Below are 12,442 nucleotides of genomic sequence, written 5' to 3'. Positions count from 1 at the left end.
GTTCTCAGAAAAGTTCATTCTCTTTCAGTCTCAATTCAATGGCACTCAGCTGCTCAACCTGAAAATCTAGGGGCCATCCTTGATTACCCCCTCAGCACCCACTAGAAAGGCTAACAGGAAAAAGATAGTTAATAGCAAGTGTTGATGAGGATGCTAGAAACTGGGACCCTCACACATTGCTGGTGGGAATACAGAATGGTAAACAGTGTGGCAGTGTCTTTAAAAGTTCATCTTATACTTACCATAAGAACTAGCCATTTCCAGCCTTAAGTCTACCCATGAGAAAACATATGTCTACACACAGACCTGCACATGAACACTTGTCAAGAAATGATTCTCAATAGCCAAAATCTGGAAACACCCCAAAGTCCACAACATGGTGAATGGTTAAACAAAATGCAGTCTATCAATGCTGCATGACAGCAAGGTACCAATTACTGATACATGCAACATGGGTGAGCCTCAGAAACGTGATGTTAAGTGAAAGAAGCCAAGCAGAAAAGACTACATATTGTATGATTCAATTTCTATGAAATACTTTTAAAAAGATAAAACTCTACGAAGAGAAGGAAGATCACTGGTTGTCTGGGGCTAGGGTAGGAGAGGGGACTGGTTACCAAAGGGCAAAAGAGAACTTTGGAGTGAGTCGAAGTGCTTTAGATGAGACTGTGTTCATGGTTTCACAACTGTAAACAATATTTTTAAAAAATCAAACTGCATACCCAGAGCATGTGAGTTTAATGCTATATAAATGATACCTCAATCTATACACATTGAGTATTAGAGTATTTACTGCATCTAGAGGCACTGTAGTAAGCCCTAAAGGAGGTACTAAAATGACTAAGACACTGCCCCCAACCTAAAGGAGCATCAAGTCCTCTCCTTCCAGTTGCAAAACCAGGACAGGAAAACAGAAATAACAGATATCATAAACTAAAAAATGACTGCCCATATATGGAATGAGCAAAGGATGTGATAGAGTCTGGAGGAAAGAGAGAAGACTGAAACAAGGTGTTCAAAGAAGCCTTACAGAGGATGTTCTATTTTTTTCTGAGAGAGAGAGAGAGAAAAAAAACACAAGTGGGGGGAGGGGAAAGAGAGAGAATCTTAAGCAGGCTCCATGCTCAGCAAGAAGCCTGACTCAGGGCTTGATCCCATGACCGCCAGACCATGACACCAGCCAAAATCAAGAGTTGGATGCTCAACTGACTGAGCCACCTAGGCGCCCAGGATATTACTTTTAGTGGGGCCTTGAAGAATGACCAAAAATCCAAAAAAGTGGAAGCTGGAAGGTGTTCTTGAGAAAAAAAAAATTCCCAAGGGCAGGAATTCTCAAGACATGTCAGCCATCAGTGAAGCAGTATAGACAAATCAGAGGTCCACAAGGGGAGCAGAAAGGGTCCCAGCCAGCTGAGGACCAACTACAAAGTCCCAAGGCATGTGTTCACATCTCTCATGGGGTTTCCTCAACTTCAGGCATTTCAGTGCCATGTTCATGATTTTTGCCATATTTGAAATTATAGTATGGTTTGTTTATTATATACTTAATATTCTTTCAATTGGTTTCTTTTTTTAAGTTTATTTATTTACTTTTTTAGTAATCTCTTTACCCAATGTAGGGCTCAAACTCACAACCCTGAGATCAAGAGTCACATGCTTGATTGAGCCAGGTGCCCCTAAACTAACTTATTAATCTAGTTTAGTTTTTGAAGGAAATTTTATAATTTGTAATTAACTTTATAAAGGAAACTTTATAGTACAACTATAAAATGAAAACCAGCGTCATTTGCCAGAAATTTTTTTAAAAAGCTGTTGAATGGGTGCTATTAAATTGTCAAAACTTGCAGCTATCTATAAACTTGAGGCCTATATCTGTTAAAAAGAGAAATTAACAAGTGTTGGAGAAGGACTAAAAACATTCTAGCACCAGACTGATACTTGCACCTTGATACAATCAGAAGAGCTGAAAGATAGTAGAAAAAAGGAAAGGTTTTCTCACTGTGGTCCATGCTACTCAATACTATACCCTTGAACCATCTAATATCGCCTTGTGTTAGAGGTCCTACTCTTTGGGAAATACTGGTCTACAGTAAATCCTAAATGGGGGGAGGTGGGTAGTAAGTAGAACAAAAACGAATATTTATTTAGCACTTACTATGTGCCACAGTTCTAAACACTTCTCATTTCATTATTCTTCATATGAGCTGGATCAACTTATTTTTCAGGCCAGGGCAGTGAGGCATACAGACTTGAACTAACTTGCCCAAAGTCATACAATTTGCCTAAGGGTCATACAGTTAATAAAGGGCAGGGCTGGAACTTAATCCAGGCAGTCTCTAGCCAGTCTGTGCACCTAATCATTACAGTTGAGTTGATTCTCATGTGAAGTGATATTTGAGGAAGATTTGTCTGGCTATGATATGCTTGAACTAAAGGAAAGAGAGGCCAGAAGACTACTGCAACAACCCAGGCATCCGATCCCAAGGGCCAGCTGGGACCGGAAGGTTAACTGCCATTTGCTGTGGGCAGCAGAGGGCAGCAGAGGGCTGTGGAGCAGGAGACAGGCTCCTGCCCAGACTTCCCGCAGGTTGGTCTCCAGTGGAGAGGGGGAATTTGAAGGAACAAGGCCAAGGCTCAAATCAGAGATGCAAACTCTACCCTGGAAAGAGAAGAGCTGTGAACATCATTGTTCTTAGGAGGGCAGAAGTCAATCCTGAAAAGTGGGATGAAGTCTCCCTCCTCCCACTCCTGAAAACAGAGATACTGAAGGAACAGTGTGTGGGGGCAGCCAGGTGGCTAAAACCCTCCTATGATCTAATCTCCCCCACCCAAGTCCTTTCACATTGTACTTTCAAACTACAGTACTAGTATCATGACCTCTTCTTTTATTTGTAATTGGATTTCAGGTCTTTCAAGAGTATAAAATTTGGCCTGAACTTCTCCTCTTTTAAATTTAAAATATTCCCTTAGGAGTGGTATCTAATTCTCAGAGGAAGTGTTTTAAAATTAAAATTAAGAAATACATTCAAATGCCATTTCCAAGTTTCTGACAGGTCTGAAACATCCTGAATGCAGACACTATTAATCCACAGACATCAAAATCGTTTTATTATCTTAAATCTTCCAAAATCATTGTTTGATAAAAAAAAAAAAATAGATAGCAGATAAAACTGTCAGAATAAGAAAAAAAGAAAACCTCCTTGAAGAAAATTTCCTATGCATGGCTTTAAAAGGAAGGTTCAAAAAATTAAAAAATTGATTTGGACTGCGCAACTGATGCTTATTTCAGACTGTATTAAATAAACAGAAAAATTAGACATTGTAAGTTTGTGATTTACTCTTGGAAAAACTGTGATTTCTTATTTCCCAAGAGAAAAGCTTTTAGAGCATCAATAGATTTCTCTGGATATCAAATATTTCCCCATTATTCTTAGTAAATTATATTTAGATCAAAAGCAGATAGATTAAATTTCCCTTAAAATACCCAAGGGATTTTTAAAATACCAGGAAATATGTCACATATCCAAAAACAATATTTATCCTGATACCTGCATGGCAATGTCTCCTCATTAGAATAATTAGCCGGAAAACAAAACTAATTCTGAGTCTTAGAGATCCTAAATTCAAAATAACTTACTAAAACTAGATTGTCCTTTGCTGATGCTAAAAATGAAACTCATAAGCTTTGGTGCCCTTAAAAACTTTTAAAAAAATCCCTGGAAATATGACTTTACATTTTTGTTTTTAATCTGGAAAAAAATGTATCTGAATTAGTGATAAGTGAGATGGGAATCTGAATTTTATTTAAATACTATGTACATAACAAGGAACATAAATGTAGTTAAGGGTTTCCAAATTCTTGATCAATTCACTCTCTTACCAGTGCCACAAAGTTCACGGCTTCATTGTTCTCCTCTAAGTTATTTCTGTCTTCCTGACAAAACTATAAGCTCCTTAAGAAACTATTAACTTAAAAAAAAAAGAAACTATTAACTTTTTAAATCATCTAGTAAAATGTAATACACGCGACAAGACTAAAGGACTAAACACCCCTTCATAGATAAAAGGGCCCTCCAAACCAAATCTCTCATCACCATCTCCTCATTCTCGCTCCTACTCAGTTTGGCATCAAGTTCAAGCTCTACTATCACAAAATTTAATCCTAGGGCAATGTTAGAAAAATCCACCCATCTCTGAGAAAATAATTTGATACAGTTTTTGAAATTCAAGGTGAGGCCCTTTTTAAAGCATGGATATTAACTAGAACCCATGTCAAAGAGATGTCCTATCTGCTGTGTGAGAAAAGATTTACACTTTCTGAGAAGGAGGGTGAAAGAAATGAGGGCCAAGAAGGGTGGGAGGTTGGAACCTGAGAGATGCACCTGTGTGTTGAGAAAGGCAGGAGGAAACCATGACTGGACAGCCAGCCAGAAGGCACTTGGGAGCAGGAGTATCCAAGGCTGGAGCTGCACCTCTGTGTTGCACCATATACAGTCAGCAGCTCCTCATCACAAAGTCTAGAACATTCCCATCTTAATGATGAGTGCAGTTTTGGTAGATTCAGTGCAAAAAAGGAATAGTATCTGGGGATGCAGGAACCTAGAAGCAGAGGTAACCAAGTGAACATAAGCATCCTATATACATGCATACACTCCAGAGTTTAGAGAATCTTAAGGATGGTTTTGGACTTCCATGATTAGAAACTAGGGTTTAAGCTAAGAGCAGGAGGCCTAAAATTACAAGTGGGTACCGGCAGCTTCAAAGAAGTACTCCTCCTGCACGTGGCTGCAGACTGGCCATGTTTGCGCTGGTTGCCTCTGGATCAACCCCTTCCTGATGGCAATCTGGCATTGCCCTAAGACTGGATCTTGCATGCAGTCCTGCCCAGGTCTGCTCCCTCCTCCTAGTGTCTGGGCCTATCCTGTCCTGAACTACTTCTGCTTCATTCTGTATTGTGACACCTTCCCAAGCATTTCCCCCACCACCCAATTTCAACCTGCCTCTGCAGTCTGTTTGCCATTTCTCTTTCTAGACTGACACTTTATAGGCTAGTGGCTTGCTGCGTGGCCGCTGTGGAAGACCTGGCACACAGAAATTAGGAGGACACTAGTCTTTGGAAGGGAAAATTGTAGACAAATTTCACATTTAGGAGACAGAGTTGTATGCCGATAGAGAAGCAACAGTCTACAAAGACAAGGTCCATATGAGGTTAAGTGTGGAAAGAACTTTTGCTCATTAGGGAAACCATGGTGTGGTTCTACTCGTAAATGGCCTATGGATTTGCTTCACTTGTACTTTCAAATATTCAGATATAGAAAAAAGCTAGTCTCTTAAGAAATTTCAAGAAGAAAACCAGATTTTTTTAAGGGTAGTCATATCCCACAGAAATGTAATAATAATAAGGAAGGAAAACTCAGTTTAGAGGCAGAGCGAAAACAGAGAGCCACATTCGTCAAAGTAACTTTCTCCAGACTGAGAAAGAGACTATCAGAAGTTCTAACTATATTTGCAACCATGTTGCATGCCTCCATTTTCTTTCCCTTTCTCTGCCTTTTCCTCCAGGTGAGAAAAGAACAGAAAAGAAAGGGGAGGGGGAGGGAAGCAAGTTATAACCATGCAAGAAAGATGCAGGGCTTGGGGCTCCAGTGAATAAGCTTCTGAGGAAAGAAGATCCATTTCGAAGGGAAGAGAGGAAGTGATAAGCATAATACCAAGAAAGCACTTAAAATCACTGCATGAATGGAAAAAGAACCTGCTGGAACTTTGCTTTCAAGCGCTTTTTTTTATATAGAGATAAATGAATGAACGGCCAGGGAAGTAAATTGTACAAAGTTCACAGAGACCAGCAGCACAGGCAAAACCCAGAACTCACAAGCCCACCTTGAGTGGTCACCCCACGAGGCCATGACAGCTTCTCATCTTGGTCTGGAGGAGCAAAACAAGACTGGCCATAGGAGAAAGCATTACATGGCTTATAGGAGTCATCATATAGGCCATGACCCCTGTGATTAACTTCTGAAATGCTAAACATGGAAGACTAGAAAAGTCTGCCTTACAGTGGGAGGCAGGGGGGAGCCAAGCTTTTATGAAGCAATACTTGAGAACAGTTGGGCTAAGTAACAAAGCTGTTAGTTTATAATGGGAATTCACCTATCTATAAATGTTATAGCTTCTAGTGAGGAAGAATGGCAATCACTGGTGATACTATTTTAATAGAGAGCTTTATTTTTCTACAAAAAAACATAAGTACCAAATCATATTGCTAAGCCAGGTTCTAACACTCACTTGCAACCTAAATATGTTATGTGTCCTGTGCCTGGAGGGAAATGCTCTATCTGTGGTCAAGGTCACGAAGAAGCAAACTTACAGCTTCCACAGCCACCGCTGCGGGGTGGGCTTCCCAGTGATGCGAGTGGGCAGGAAGCCCCACCAGTGGAGGGAATCTTTGAAAACAACAGTGAAAACTGGAGCAACATAAATGTTTGGCGTTCAGGTAGCCCTGGCTATCACAGCCTTCAAATTGTGGCTATTATGAAAAGCTAGCTAGAGACCACTGCCTTGAAACTGGCAATTCTCATTTATTTCCCATTAAAGCCACATCTGGAGTTAAGGGTAAGAAAGGCACCTATATTCATTTGGTGACAAGTGACAACATCCAACTTGAACAAGCTCAAATTCAAAGAGAGTCGGAGAAAGAGAACTTTTGTTTCAAGGAGTCCAAGGAAATGCTGAAGGATGAAACCACAGGAAGGGCAGAAAGGCAGTTAGATCTCTAAAGCAAGCACTGTGAGAACCAGGCCTGTGTGCCAGCTCTGCCTCCTTCAATATGGAACTTACTTCTCTCCTGGTGAAAACAGACTTTCCCCAAAGAGGCAGCTCCAGAACAACTCCATCAGCTGTACTGTCGGCTCTGGATGGGTACAATTCACAGTTCCTGGCTCTAAAGAAGCCCTGGGAGGGAGACTCAGCCCAGATCCCACTGCAGGAATCAGCAGAGCCAGGGCACTCCCAGCAGAAAGTCTAGTTCTTGCTGGAGCGGTGTGAAGGGGACTGAAACAACTCCCAGACAAGAGGCCTGGTGGGCAAAGCCAGTGAGCATGAAGCAGCCATCCCCATCTCTATCTATTGCTCAGGGTAGCAGGCTGGTTCATAAGCATATGCCTATGTGAACTGCCCAGATAATCTCACAGACTTCAGCTTCCATTCCCATCTCCAACATGGCTTCTGACACTCAGTACCAACCTGGCTGAGGAGAGGTGGAGGAAGGAGAAGGGATGATGAGGGCGGGAGGAGAGGCAGGGGGAGGAGGAGAGGAAGGCGGAGGAGGGAGGGAGGGAGAACAAAAAGGAAGTTTCAAAACTGCAGACATCTTCATTGCACTCACCTCTCCCCCTCCAAAAAAAAAAAAACAGTTACGATATACTTTATTAGGAAGCAGCAACTAAATTTTTTCCCACATTGGCTTTGTATCAGCTCTAAATCAAAAAACTATTTTGTATGTTTCATTTCCTCTGCTACTATTCTTGACAAAAGCCGGTTGGGCTTCCAGCCCAAAACCTTTAAGGAATTAAGCATGAAAGTGGAAAAACTGGTAACAAAGCAGGGTATTGAATACAATGCTCTGAGATACTCTGTGACACATATAAATCATGCAGTAACAATTTAAAGATAATTAGGAAGGATTAACATATTGCTGAGGATGGATGAATGGGACCAAAGGACTACACGAGTCTCTTCCTGAAAGGACAATAAGAAGTTGCCATACCCACATCCCCATGTGGTACTGATGATATCCAAAAGAACAGAATTGTAAGAAACCCATTAATACACAAATTGTCAGAAATCTCAAAAGCAGGAAGAGGAGGAGAAGAAGGGAGAGGGAAAGAGGAGGAGGGGGAAGGTAGAGAAAAAAGAAGGAGGAGGAGGGACAGAGGAATGGAGGAAGGGAGGGAGGGTTAGAGGGGAGGAGGAGGGAGGAGCCAGAGAGAGTAAGAAAGGAACACAGAGGAGGAAAACAATCACAAATTTAAAGGAAGGGGGAGGGGGGGACAGGTAGTGAAGAAGATAAGCATCCACATGAAAAATGATAAAAGCAGTATAAATGGATTCATCTTGGGGCACCTGGATGACACAGTCAGTTAAGCATCTGGCTCTTGGTTTCAACTCAGATCACAATCTCAGGGTCCTGAGATAGAGTCCTGGGTCAGGCTCCATGCTCCACACCCCAAATGGAGTCTGCCTGGGATTCTCTCTCTGCTCCCCCACCCCTCCTCTAGGAATATAGAACACAGAAATCAGGGGCACTCTAAATACCAACAACTGCAGCTAAGGGCTGCAGACAGGGCTCTACAGACACCCAAATAAAGAACCACCAGAGTTCTGTCAGAACTCTTCTATTGACAGAGACAGCTGGGTGGCTCAGCAGTTGGGCACCTGTCTTCAGCTCAGGTTGTAATCCTGGGACCTGGGATCAAGTCCCACATCAGGCTCCCTGAGAGAAGTCTGCTTCTCCCTCTGCCTGTGTCTCTGCCTCTCTCTGTGTGTCTCTCATGAACAAATAAATAAATCTTAAAAAAAAAAAAAAAAAAACTCTTCTATTGACACAGAGCGCATTGAACCACAAAGCAGTTCACTTGGGAGAAAACTGGTATTGGCCAATCAGGAAGGATGCCATCTCTAGAGAGTGGGGAATGTGGAAGCTGAGAAAATGCACACCCGTCACCCATGTTGGCCACCGAAAGTCATCTGAGGGACCTTTATTCCAAAGAGGTGAGAAGAATACGGACTTAATAATCGAGCTCCCTGCCTCACAGGTGGACCCAGCAGCCAATCCTTCTGACAGGAAGGCTGTCCCAGGAATGGAGATCGAAATGACAGTGAGCCTGTGGCTTGCTCGACCCCCTGTCCCACACTGCAGCTCTTCTGGTGAATGGGATGTCGTGATATGGCCATTAGCCAATTTTACAGGACAGATGGCAATAACACAGCAGTAAACTGTCCCCATACATCCCCACTGAACACATCATACTGCATAAGAAACATTTCTGCACAATCTGCCAGAAGCCAGGTATCATGCTAGGCTCCTTCTTGACCGTCTCATCCATTCCCAGAAATATTCATGGGAGGCAGGTGCCACTGCTTCCATTGTACAACTGAGAAAATTGAGGCAAATCTGTTCATATGCTCCTAAGCATATGAAATGAAGTTCAGCATCACTATCCAAACATGAAACGTCTGTGCTTTCCACCAAACCAACCTGTCCCTATCTAGAGAATGCATTTCTGAACGCTACCTGTTTATACTCAGGTGGGAAACATCTACCTATGGTCACGAAAGGTCCTGTAGAGAGACGTACAAAGCAAGCACTCCTTTCCCAGGATCATACACCGCAGCATAAATGAGTTTCCATACATTGGTAGTCAGTCAAGAGAGGAAAGTGGTACCCTCAGGAGAAAAATACGAATGATACTAAAGGAACGCGGGAAGCTCAATAAATCCAGAGAAAAATATTGCTATGTGATCTCTCTAGCAGTTATGGGGGTACTGATGACCTTACAAAAGTTCTTTGTGGAACTTGTTAAATCCTAAAATCACCTCTTGAATCTAGAACATAAAACAATGTCTTTTTTATGTAAACACAACCTTGAGGAAACTGCAGATAACTGTGGATCTTTTTAAGATATTTTCTTCGGTCACACTGGGAGCCATTTCCTATACTCACCAATATTTTTACATATTTGTAGAAAGGCTTCTCTTCCATAAATATTAAACACAAATCGTAATGTAGCAGCTAAGAGCTCGGATCTCCTCTAATAACTATTTGAAAAGTCAGCCATTGGGCTCACACAACCAGTCATAATCAAATTTCTGAAGACAGATAGTTTGCACTGGAAGGTAAGTTAAAAACAGAGCATCCATTTATCGAAATTCATTAATATTAATATCTACTGACCTGCACCATACTAAAAGGATTTTATTGAACAGACAACTTCCAAACAGAATATTACACAGAGCATAAGCTCAATCATTCTTTCATTCATCTAACTAATAATTATTGTGCAACATAAACATAGGCATGGGGGATATAAATAATAAGCCCTCACTAAGCTGAAAATCCAGTTAGAAAACATATGCATATATTAAATTAGATGGCTATTATAAAGTTAAACAATTATAAGACAATACAAAATGTCTTCACACAATCTGACTGCATGCCAAATGAGCAGCAAAGAAAAGAAATAGCTAGAAGTTCATAAGAGAGGAGAGTCAAAATGTGCTGGAGAGTAAGAGAAGACATCACCAAGAAAGGAGGAGGTAACTGGGTAAAAGGAAGCTCCTCAAAGAGAAGAAAAAGGAATATTATCACTAAAAGCATGTTTTGGAGAAAGATAAAGCAAGCTAAGAAAAAATATATGTGTAGCAAGATGCAGGACTTAATATCTCTGCCAATTAATAGTCAACCAGCACAAAACCACAATAAGTTTACATTCAGAGATCAAAGGAGCATATTTGCTTATTTCCTAACTTAAGGACTCAAGCCATTGTTTATCTAACTCATTTCTGCCAAAACAACAAACTTGTCAAAGCTAAAGACTTTTGTCAAAGCTTAAAACTCTCTCAGAAAAACAAAATACAATAAATGTGCAACTACAGTGTAAAGAGTCATCAACTTTAGAATGCTACACTCTACTGGACCCTTTAGAGATCACTAAAGCCATGTATCTTGCTATCACATGAACATTCTGAAACACAGCAATGCAGACTACAGTAAAAGTCAGAGAATCGAGGCAGGAAAGGTCAGACTGCAAAGTAAGTGCAATTCAAGTAATTTGTTCAGATTGATGATCAAGGTAAGAAGTTAATAGCAGTTATCAAGCCAAGAACTACACAAAATACTACTGCTTATAAAAATACAGACATGTTAGAGTAGGAAGGGCCTTTGGAAGTCAACTAGATCTACACACAACCATACTCTGCTTTCTTTTGAGGTGGGCACTGGCCAACAACTCAAGGTCTAGGTCTCAGTTAATTGAAGAGCACATGTGGACCAATTAAGAGTTTGCAACATCTTATGATATCAAGAGATAGCAGCAACTCTGACAGTGGGGGGGAAAAAGGCAAACCAAAAGAAAGACTTCATGAAACTACAGCAGGAGTCAGAAAACCTTTTCTATAAAAGGTCAAAGGATAAATGTTTTAGGCTCTGAGGGTCATATGATCCCTGTCACAACCACTCAGTTCTGGTATTAACTACATAAGCCAACACAGACAACAGATGAACCAAGAAGTGTGCCAGTGTCCCAATATAACTTTATTTATAAAAATGGGTGGTGGAAGACCTGTTCGTTATAAAGCTCTCAGCAAATTAGGAAAAGAGGGGAATTATCTCAACTCAATAAAGAACATCTGCAAAAAACCTACACGCATTTAACATCACACTTAACTGTGAAAGACTGAAGGCTTTTCCCCTAAGATTTGGAACAAGATAAGGATGTCTGCTCTCACTACTCTTGTTTAACATAATACTTGAAGATCTAGCCACTGCAGTAAGTCAAGAAAAATAAATAAAGGGCATACAGATTAAAACTGTCTCTATTTCCAGGTGACATGGTTGTCTATGTAGAAAATCCTATGTAATACGTACACACACACCTTCTAGAACTAGTAAATGGGTTCAACGAGGTTGGAGATACAACATGGACACACAAAAATCAACCACATTTTATATGCTAACAACAAATATATGGAAACCAAAATTAAAGACATAATACCATTTACAATTACTCCAAAGAAAAAAAAACTGAACAACTTAGGGGTTAACTTAACAAATATGTACAAGATCTATACACTAAAGATTATAAAAGAAATAAAAGAAAACCTAAATAAATGCTCATAGATTGACTCAGCACAGTAAGCACAGTAAAGACAATTATTCTCCCCAAATTGATTTATAATTTTAGTACAATTCCTGTCAAATCCTAGCAAGATTTGTCTGTAAACATAGATCAGTTTATTGTGTATTTATTCTTTTTATTGTGGTAAAACACATACAACATAAAATTTGCTATCTTGGCCATTTTTTAATTTTTTATATTTTATTTATTTATTAGACACAGAGAGAGAGAGAGAGAGACAGGGAAAGAGACAGGCAGAGGGAGAAGCAGGCTCCATGCAGGGAGCCCGACGTGGGACTCAATCCCGGGACTCCAGGATCACACCCTGGATCACACCCTGGAGGCTGAAGGTGGTGCTAAACCGCTAAGCCACCAGGGCTGCCCTATCTTGGCCATTTTTAAGTGTATAGTTCAATGGTATTAAATACATTTATTCACATGTTCTATAACCATCTCCACCATCCATTCCTATAACTCTTTCACCTTGTAAAACTGAAACTCTATACCCATTAAAAATCAACTCCCCATTCTCTCCTCCCCATGGAGCC

General features: G+C 40.6%; 1 protein-coding gene across 5 annotated transcripts in view; it reads right to left on the bottom strand.

The window, feature by feature from the left end:
• Positions 1–12,442, bottom strand: part of MSRA (methionine sulfoxide reductase A) — a 426,469-nt gene that overhangs the window by 391,909 nt on the left and 22,118 nt on the right. Inside the window, exon 1 of one of the 5 annotated variants that reach the window (XM_026007830.2) lies at positions 6,838–6,856. The exons of the other annotated variants lie outside the window; for them this stretch is intronic. The gene's annotated coding sequence lies outside the window, so the exon portion shown is untranslated. Of the gene's footprint in view, positions 1–6,837; positions 6,857–12,442 lie in introns of those variants that run through there. 5 annotated transcript variants of the gene reach the window in all.

This window comes from Vulpes vulpes, chromosome 9 (genome assembly GCF_048418805.1).
Source record: "Vulpes vulpes isolate BD-2025 chromosome 9, VulVul3, whole genome shotgun sequence".
NCBI classification, from domain to species: Eukaryota; Metazoa; Chordata; class Mammalia; order Carnivora; family Canidae; genus Vulpes; species Vulpes vulpes.
The sequence above is the reverse complement of the archived record's forward strand: the minus strand, read 5'-3'. Positions and strand labels throughout refer to the sequence as shown.